Below are 8,845 nucleotides of genomic sequence, written 5' to 3'. Positions count from 1 at the left end.
GAGAGCTCTTGACAAGGCGTTCTTATTGCCGGCATATTGCTCGTCTAGCACGTCTTGTCGCAATTCGCATGATTCCATACATTATTGGAAACTTAATACCTACATGAAGGTACTTGATACATATCTGGCCTACGCTTTTCCAATCTACGGCTTGAAACCTAACGATATTTTGCAGATTTCAGTTCTTTCTTTCTTCTGTTACTATTCCAAATACCTATTTATTATTAACTTGCCTACATAAAGTTGAAATGAAATTTTGCAAGAGCAATGATCCAAAAAAGGTGGAATATAAATGGAATATTGTTAAGAGAATAAAAAAACCGGCCAAGTGCGAGTCGGACTCGCGTTCCAAGGGTTCCGTACTGCACACATTTTCGAACAAGCGAGCAAAGCGAAGTTCATAAGTACATTCAACTGTTCATTCAATTTTTCTACACACGGTAATATTGTTCAAAGTTCGCAAATTGCTGGCATCTCACTCTGTCACTCTAATTACGGTTTCATTGGAGTAAAAGAGAAATCCCCGCAATTTGCGAACTTCGGTGTTCGCGGTAGACCCTGCGTTTCAAAAAGCTACTGGGGGATGCTTCGGGCCTTCGGCCCTACGCGTAGCTCGGCCTTCGGCCTTCGCAAAAGCTGTCCACACCGAGTTTCACGTAAACTATTACGGCTGTGTCCCTAAAACAGCCCAACCGCGTTTTTTTTCTTAAGTCCGACTCACGCTTGACTCTAGATTTCTAATAGGTTTTCCTGTCATCTAGAGGTAAAGAACTATTATGTGTATTTTTTTCAAAATTTTAGACCCAGTAGTATCGGAGTTAAGGGGGGGGGGGGGGAATGGTAACTTTTTGCCTATTTTCTTAAATAACTTCTAAACTATTTCATATAAAATTATAAAATAAATATATATTTGAGATCCTCAAAATAAGCCCGTTTTTATTACATGGCCGTCTTTGGGTCACAGACTTCCATATGTGTACCAAATTTCAACTTAATTGGTCCAGTAGTTTTGGAGCAAATAGGCTGTGACAGACGGACAGACAGACGCACGAGTGATCCTATAAGGGTTCCGTTTTTTCCTTTTGAGTTACGGAACCCTAAAAATAGGTAAACAATCTTAGATCCATAGGGATATTTTTTCTTTGATAAACACAAGTTCTTAGACAGCACAAAATGTTACAACCTTCCACTAATATGTTCGCAGCATTCAACATGTACGAAAATCGAGGGCCTATTACCCTTATCTTATTCTGCAGTGCTGCCTCCCATAAACTATCAGTCTTTGCGGCCACGTTGTGCTTAGTTCGAGTTATTGATGTGCTTAGTTCGAGTTAGCGTCGAGAAGCGATTATAATATAATATCTAGGTGACAGAAGTGACCTTTTTCTGAAATGAGTTTGACCCATTTGGTATTTTGCTCAAGAGTTAGGAAGCTTAGTTCTGCAACTGCTACGTATCATAGTGTTATAATTCTGTGTCAGAAATAGTAAGAAATCGCTACCGCTGGCATCTTTATACGCGCTCTAGGGTGTTAAAAGCTTTCGACCCGCGAAAATGAATTCGATAAGGTAAACCTTAGATTTATACGGGCAGCCGAGGCCTAAAACCATAATTTCTCTTTGGGCGGATTTACATGCAAAATTAACCTTGATGTCAGACTTGGGCGCGTCTCGAAGCACGTGAGTCTAATGTGACATACCTACTTACTTATGAGTGAATTGCAAAAAAATTGTACATAAGCACCTGTAATTAGTCTAAAGTTAATTGATTCCATTGTGTTAGGACAGTTAAGCCATTTCTATTTAAGTTAGATGCATGAAAGTGTGTCAGCGTATGCTATAGACTTATATTATGTGTACGAATTAAGTACAATAAATACAATACAATACAATTTACATAGTTAATTTTCGTAACACAAATGAATCAATTAAGTTAAGTTACTAATCACAGCTTCTTAACTGCGTTTAATTACGTATATTTTTTTGCAATTCACTCTTATATTATTATATTTTAGCAGTTGGTTCATGTCTTAAAAAGCCGCTTGCATGCTTGTATTTATTTATTTACTGCTGAATAAAAGAAAAACCTTACCGCAACATGTTTAATAAAGGTAGTTACATGTTATTAAGTACATGCCTACATCATTTAAGAATAGGACTTCATATTTTTATAAAATTTTGATAGGTAATCTAAAACTCACCAAAATCAATTTAACTTCGGTTGAGGTAAACTGAACAGACAAGTCAATATTTACGTAGTTGAATAATCAAGTTAACTATTGGGCACCGCCGGGGTTCATCTGAATCAGCTGGTTTGTAGATTGGTAAATAAGTTAAATAACCAAACACAAAATATGCGTGATTAGGTATTGATTGATGTTTATTTTATACGAGTAACGAACAAGGATGGATGAGCGGATGATTTTTATGAGTCCATGTATGTTTATTTATTGTTGTTGTTGTTGTTGTTGTCATGCATAGGGTGCCATAGGGCACCCCAGAGGTGTTTATTTATATTTAGGTATATTCAAATGTCTTTGGTACTTACGGGCTTGACAGATTTCTACACATAGATTACAAACGTTAAAGAGTTCAGTTATTTTTTTTATTTTATACTTACATATATGATAATATGAAACCTCTAACATGATTTTTATTTTTATTGCATAGTAAATTTAAAATAACCTCGGAAACTTTCATTAACGGATGTGCAATTAGTATTGCACATCCGTTATATCCCGCCAGTGAATGTAATGTAAGCACTGGAGTTATAAAAATAGGTTAAATATATATATTTTTAATTTTATCATGTATTACTTACTCTAACTATGGATGTGTAGATCTTTATAAGGCAAGTGGTAACTAGTTTCAAAGTTATGCCAGACCGTCACATTTCACATATTGCATGGCGACAACAAGAAATGCGGTCCGGATTATCCATACTACGCAGATTGCGAACTTCCTTAACCCGTTCAAAATTCCATAGAATTTCGCGATAGAGATCAGCTTCCAGACCGGCAAGGTAAATTTGAAAGGGGGGTCGGATGACGATAGAACTGTACAATACTAATAAGCTTTATTGCGTAGGTACAGGCAAGATAACATTTTAGTGTTTCATTATAATGGATTATGGGGAAGAAAATTATATATTACAATTATGACCTTGACTGTACCTTAGTACAGAATAAATTTGAGATATTAAGATACAATTTTATAAACATATAAACATGAAGCGAACGCGGTCTTATATCTAAAGAGAAATAATTTCTAAATAGTCAGGTAGCATGTACATACAATAATAATTATAATCTTCTTAGATAGTCCATTAATTTTGCAAAACAAAAACATGGCATTTTTTTACAAAATAAAAAGTAATGTTTCCGCCCGGGATCGAACCGGGGGCCTTCTGCGTGTTAGGCAGATGTGATAACCGCTACACCACGGAAACTATATGTAAAGCGAACCAAATAAGCACCTTCTACATGTAACATGCATTTTAAAAAGTAAGGCGAAGGGGAACTGGAGTCGAAAATCGAAATCGGTAAGTTTGAAAAAATGCTACTGTATAGTTGAATGATCGTATGTTTTAAAAATTTTACTGACTTGTATAGACTGACGAATATAATATGTAGTAGCATAAGAGTATATAAATATAAATACAATATGAAGAGGTATACCTAAAGCATATTTTATGTGTATTTAATTTTTTTTTGTATGTAAGCCACCTCTGACTTCAACATACAAACATCATTTTTGCTACTTTTGTTACCGGTCGGTAGATGAGAATGTATGTACGAGTTATCTTTATTCCTAAGGCATTTCGCTCCATTCATGCCACCTAACTACGTCCCCGAGGGAGGTTTCCACTGAACGGGAGCTCCTCTGTTGTTCTGTATTAATTAGAATGACTATGTTAGTACTGGTCATATGACACTGATTAGAACGGCCTGAAGGCAAGTCCGGCTTGTTTTAATTTTATTATAGGATAATGTTATGGTTATTGCGATTAATATTTTCGAATAAGGTCATTGTGGGGAAGACCACCTATAAAGGAAGACCGCCTACAAGCCATTCGTCGCATTAACTTTTGTGTCGGTACACATCACTTACAAAAGGTCGGTAGAGCAGGGCTATAACCGCGAAAATCGAAGTTCGCAAATTGCGGGCATCTTTCTCTGTCACTCGAACTACGCCTTAATTGGACTAAAAGAGAAAGAAGGCCGTAATTTGCGAATTTCGGTGTTCGCGGTAGGCCCTCAGGTGTGAAGCTCTTCCCCATATTGATATGTACTGACATCATTGGAAATACATCGGAGATCGGTCAATCATATTAGGTAGGTGGCATCGGAAAGCGCAGTGTAGGTGGCTTCCTAACAGAGGTTCAACAATATTATAAATTGTGTGTGAATCTTGACGGATCACTTATTGCTGCGCGTGACATGTTTAATGACAAGATTCAAGGTCGTATCAAAATAAGATGAGAACTATATCAAATTGTTTAAACAGAATCAGCTACCTGAGTCATTATATGGTTGTCATGCGATTCTCATGTCGCTCCGGTGTGTGAGCGGGATGCCGCTATAATACACGCATAGCGTTGTCTCGGTAAAACACCGCAGCGACGTTCGAATATCATCCAGTGTGATAACTGCCTCAAGGCGGTCATTGCTGCAGGCTTATTTCGGCTGATACGATGATAATAAATCATAGAAAGTGAAGGTGTGCATATAGGAAAACTTTTGTTCGATTTTCTATTACTATATATTCAACCTTCTTATCATACATATTGATATTAAATAATAAATATTACAAATTAATACAGCAATTCTCATTATCAATAGGTACTGTTGAGTTATTGCATTAATAATATCAGTATAATTTACAACTATTTAATCAAGTAACTTACCTATCTTTATGACCTCTCGGTATTATTTTAATCTCAAAACAATAACAAGCGAATGTACCTATAGTATACTGTAATCTATTTCGCAAGCTCGTATCTCGATAAATATTTGAATCAAAATGGCTAAAATGATTGTAATTGACAAGTATTAAATTATAATTATAATAGAGTCTGTGCGGAAAGAATCGTGGAATGTATGGGGCCCAATACATTCCACGACGCTTCTCTTTCCGAACATCCTCTTTATAAATATGAATTCTCGACTAAAGGGGCCCACTGATTAACAATCCGCCGGACGGTATCGGCCTGTCAGTTAGAACAAAATTTTGACAGTTCCGAACAACTGACAGGCCGATACCGTGCGGCGGACGAAGATAATATACGACATTTCGAAAATTACCTACCCCATCTGCTTTCACTGATGATAGTGATGATGTTTTGCAACTGTTTGTTATTTTGGGAGTCACAGGTATGGTTTCCGTGGTGTAGCGGTTATCACATCTGCCTAACACGCAGAAGGCCCCCGGTTCGATCCCGGGCGGAAACATATTTATTTCTTTTAATAATAAGCAGGGAACAATTATAAGTTTACAGGTTGGATTTAACTGATAATTTATTACCAGACATCGTACCACTTATAGCATTTTTGGTGCAGCGGAGTGCTGTTAACGGAATTGGTATAAACAATTTCAACCCTAATGATTAATTAGCGTTAATTACGTTAACATTAACATTAATTTACAATTTCAGTTGGAATTATTTAGTATAGATAAATTAGGTTTTGACTACTTCTTATCTTGGTTTTTTAGTCTTTCGGCTGACCTAAAATGGAAAAGCTTTTCCAAGTAAGTGGGCGAGTTATCGTAATCTGCTTGAAGTTGACTTTTGAAATTATTCTATTTTAGAATAAGGTCATAACATAATCTCAAAAACTTCTACTTAAGTACGAAATTCAGGTAAGTTATTGCTACTTCAGTGCACCGAAGTTAACCTTCAGCTTAGAAAATTTTACTTAGATTCATATCTTCATATGCGCAGGAAAATCAGGAATACAGCAAAATCAGATAAGAGAAACAGAAAATGAGTTAGAACCGAGATACAAGAAAATTTCATTACATACGGACAGATAGGTGAAATTGTATTAAGGCATGTAGGTATGAAATCGTCCGTGTGAATTGGTTTCCTTACTTTATATAGATTTCGACGATTTTATCGGTGGCAATAAAGGACATCCTGGAGTTACGCTCTTATGATTAACCTAAAAATTGTCATTTGCAAAAAAGTATACTGGCGTCCCTAATTAAATAATTGTTGTTGTTATTGTACTGCTGTAACTATTATTTACGGTTCTACCTCTATATTTTAGCATCACCAAAACTACAGGTTTGGTAACAAACTAAATTTACATTGATTCGTTCATTGGGTAAGTTAGGAGATAGGTACGATGCCACAGGTGTATAGAAAATACCCAGATCAAGTTTATTTTCGTTGTCTTATTTCTATCCCCAAAAAATGTGATTTTGTAGATTTTGATAAAGATTTTATAGAATTTTTTTTACTTCCCGACCTAGAGCGACATTTGTACCTATTTTCAGCGACGATTGATCTGCATCGCACATCAAAATCCTAACACTGTTAAAGATTTATGTTTAATTTTATTACAAACATATACAAACTTTGGCATTTATACCCATATATTTCTATGATTTTCAAGAGCCTCACTATCAAATATGCGATACAGATAGTACCTAATAGTATAGCTGCAACGTCACCCATCTATTTCTCACTTATTTAGTTAAGGCCGTCCTTGCGACGCGACGGGGTTCGGTCCCAAATTCCCTGATGTCCTTATCACTCGCCCACACACTATTATAGAAAAACATGCAAGAAAGAAAAAAAGAAACAGAAAAGAGAAGAATTACAACTTTTCTGTGCAATAGGGACATGAAAAGTACGTAGTTACCACTTACTGCCGTATTCGAACTTCAAGATGTTCACAAGAGACGACACGTACTAGATCCATTCTAGATACGTTATAGTTTAGATATCAACTAGTTCTCTTTGCAGCGCAATTCGGGCAACCAATGTCACTTTTACGTTAGATAGAGTAAGATATCTATTAGATGTGAATTGGATCTCTAAGTCATATCCTGTGGAAATCGTTCAACAGTATCTCCAGAATCGCGCAAATGTCAAATTTGACAGGTTAGATCTTAAACATATCGTTATCGTATCTTGGTGATGTCTAAAAGATGTCTAATAGATGTCTATTTCAAAATCCGAATCGGGCCCTTAGTTTCAATATTGTTTTTATCTATTTTGTTACATTAAAGTAGATACTTATAAATATTGTTTTTTTATAGGTACACTTAATATAAGTAAGTATATTCAAGATAATGAGAAGTAGGTACCTATTAACGCTGTTGACATTATTTATTTTATTAATTAAACACGAGAAATGAATTTACCTTTATTACACGCCCGAAAAGTCGTAAATACTGCGCGCGTTATAGCCATTAAGCAAAAAATTATGGGTCAGAAAATAATTAACCTGTACTTCAAGGACCTACCTACTTATAAACCTACCCTACCTATAAGTAGGTAGGTGTCGTCGAGTTTATTTCTTAATTATTATTAGACGTCAGAGGGTGATGCAAGGACAATGACGGTAAACCGGAAGAAATTGATACCTATTTGCCATAAATATTTTTATCCGATACAAGAATTAAGTATATAAGTACGCAAAAAAATATGTTAAATGATATTTTTCAAAAACTTACTAGTTATTGTTTTATTTTCGAACTGATAAAAATCTGAGGGGCTTGACAATAAAAATAACAAAATAGTAATAACAATATCTTTAAAAGAAGAAAAATATTTATCACGCAAACTTGACATGTCGATCGCGAACATAAAATAAACTGTTGTCAAATTTAAAACCCGTTAACTGCGCGTCAACTATCTCCAACGATATGCATCTGGGCTCGTTAAAAGTTGGCCCGCGATACGGAGTTTGCCCTCCTTTGAACTGAGATAAAAACTATTGTGGAGCTGCGTACCTCGCACAATGCGCCGGCCGATCGAAAACTTTGAAGGTGAAGGTTCTGAGATGAAATATTTGTAATATTTATTTCAAGTGACTTCAAAAGTAGTCCGTGATGAGAATAACTGTTAATGTATTGTCGCTTACACAAGAGGACTTGAAAATAAGACATTATCAAAATAATTAATTATATTTATCAGTTAACCTTTAAGGATGACTCACGTTAGACCGGGCTGTGTTTTTTTTTGGTGATACTTGAAACTCCGGAAGCTTTCCGAGCTCGAAAAGATGGCACCTTACCTTTGGCCTATCGTCGAGTAGATGACGATACTTTCTGACATTTAACAAATTTAACACATATCAGTGTTAATATATCATATAAGGATCAAAGTCAAATGTTGTGCTAAAAGTGTTAATCATTTGTGTCGAAAGATGGCAGTAAATGTACTGTCTACATAATTTACTTTGACAATATTCCTCCAGTCTAAATTATTTTTGATATTATTATTATCAGAGATATATATAAGTCCGTATAAGATGAATAAAGTCTAAGAAAAAAACGTGCCTCGGACGGCCAAGGAAAAGTCATTCTCGAATAGATGGCGCCATTACCTTTGGCCTATTCTCGGCTAGATGGCGTTAACGACACCGTTTGGTATTTAACAATTTTAACACATATCAGTGAAAGAACATGGGTCAGTATGGAACAATAAAAAATAAGAATCATTTATCCGTAAACATATTTTGATTATTTTATACATTTTCAATTTTATTTTAAGTTTTAATCGTGTGTCGATAGATGGCAGTAAATGTACCGTGACTACAAAATTGACAATGACAGGACCCCTCTATACTATCTATTCTCTTTGTTATTATTAAGGCTAATAGAAATAAAAGAGA

The 8,845-nt window shown here is 35.4% G+C and overlaps 2 non-coding genes across 2 annotated transcripts; one reads left to right on the top strand and one right to left on the bottom strand.

Moving 5' to 3' along the window:
- Positions 1-3,374: 3,374 nt before the first annotated feature.
- Trnav-aac (transfer RNA valine (anticodon AAC)) lies at positions 3,375-3,447 on the bottom strand. The gene has a single exon. It is a non-coding gene; the product is annotated as a tRNA-Val (tRNA).
- Positions 3,448-5,376: 1,929 nt separating this feature from the next.
- Trnav-aac (transfer RNA valine (anticodon AAC)) lies at positions 5,377-5,449 on the top strand. Its single transcript has one exon. It is a non-coding gene; the product is annotated as a tRNA-Val (tRNA).
- The last annotated feature ends 3,396 nt before the right edge of the window (positions 5,450-8,845 follow it).

This window comes from Cydia splendana, chromosome 10, assembly GCF_910591565.1.
Source record: "Cydia splendana chromosome 10, ilCydSple1.2, whole genome shotgun sequence".
Taxonomy (NCBI): Eukaryota; Metazoa; Arthropoda; class Insecta; order Lepidoptera; family Tortricidae; genus Cydia; species Cydia splendana.
The sequence above is the reverse complement of the archived record's forward strand: the minus strand, read 5'-3'. Positions and strand labels throughout refer to the sequence as shown.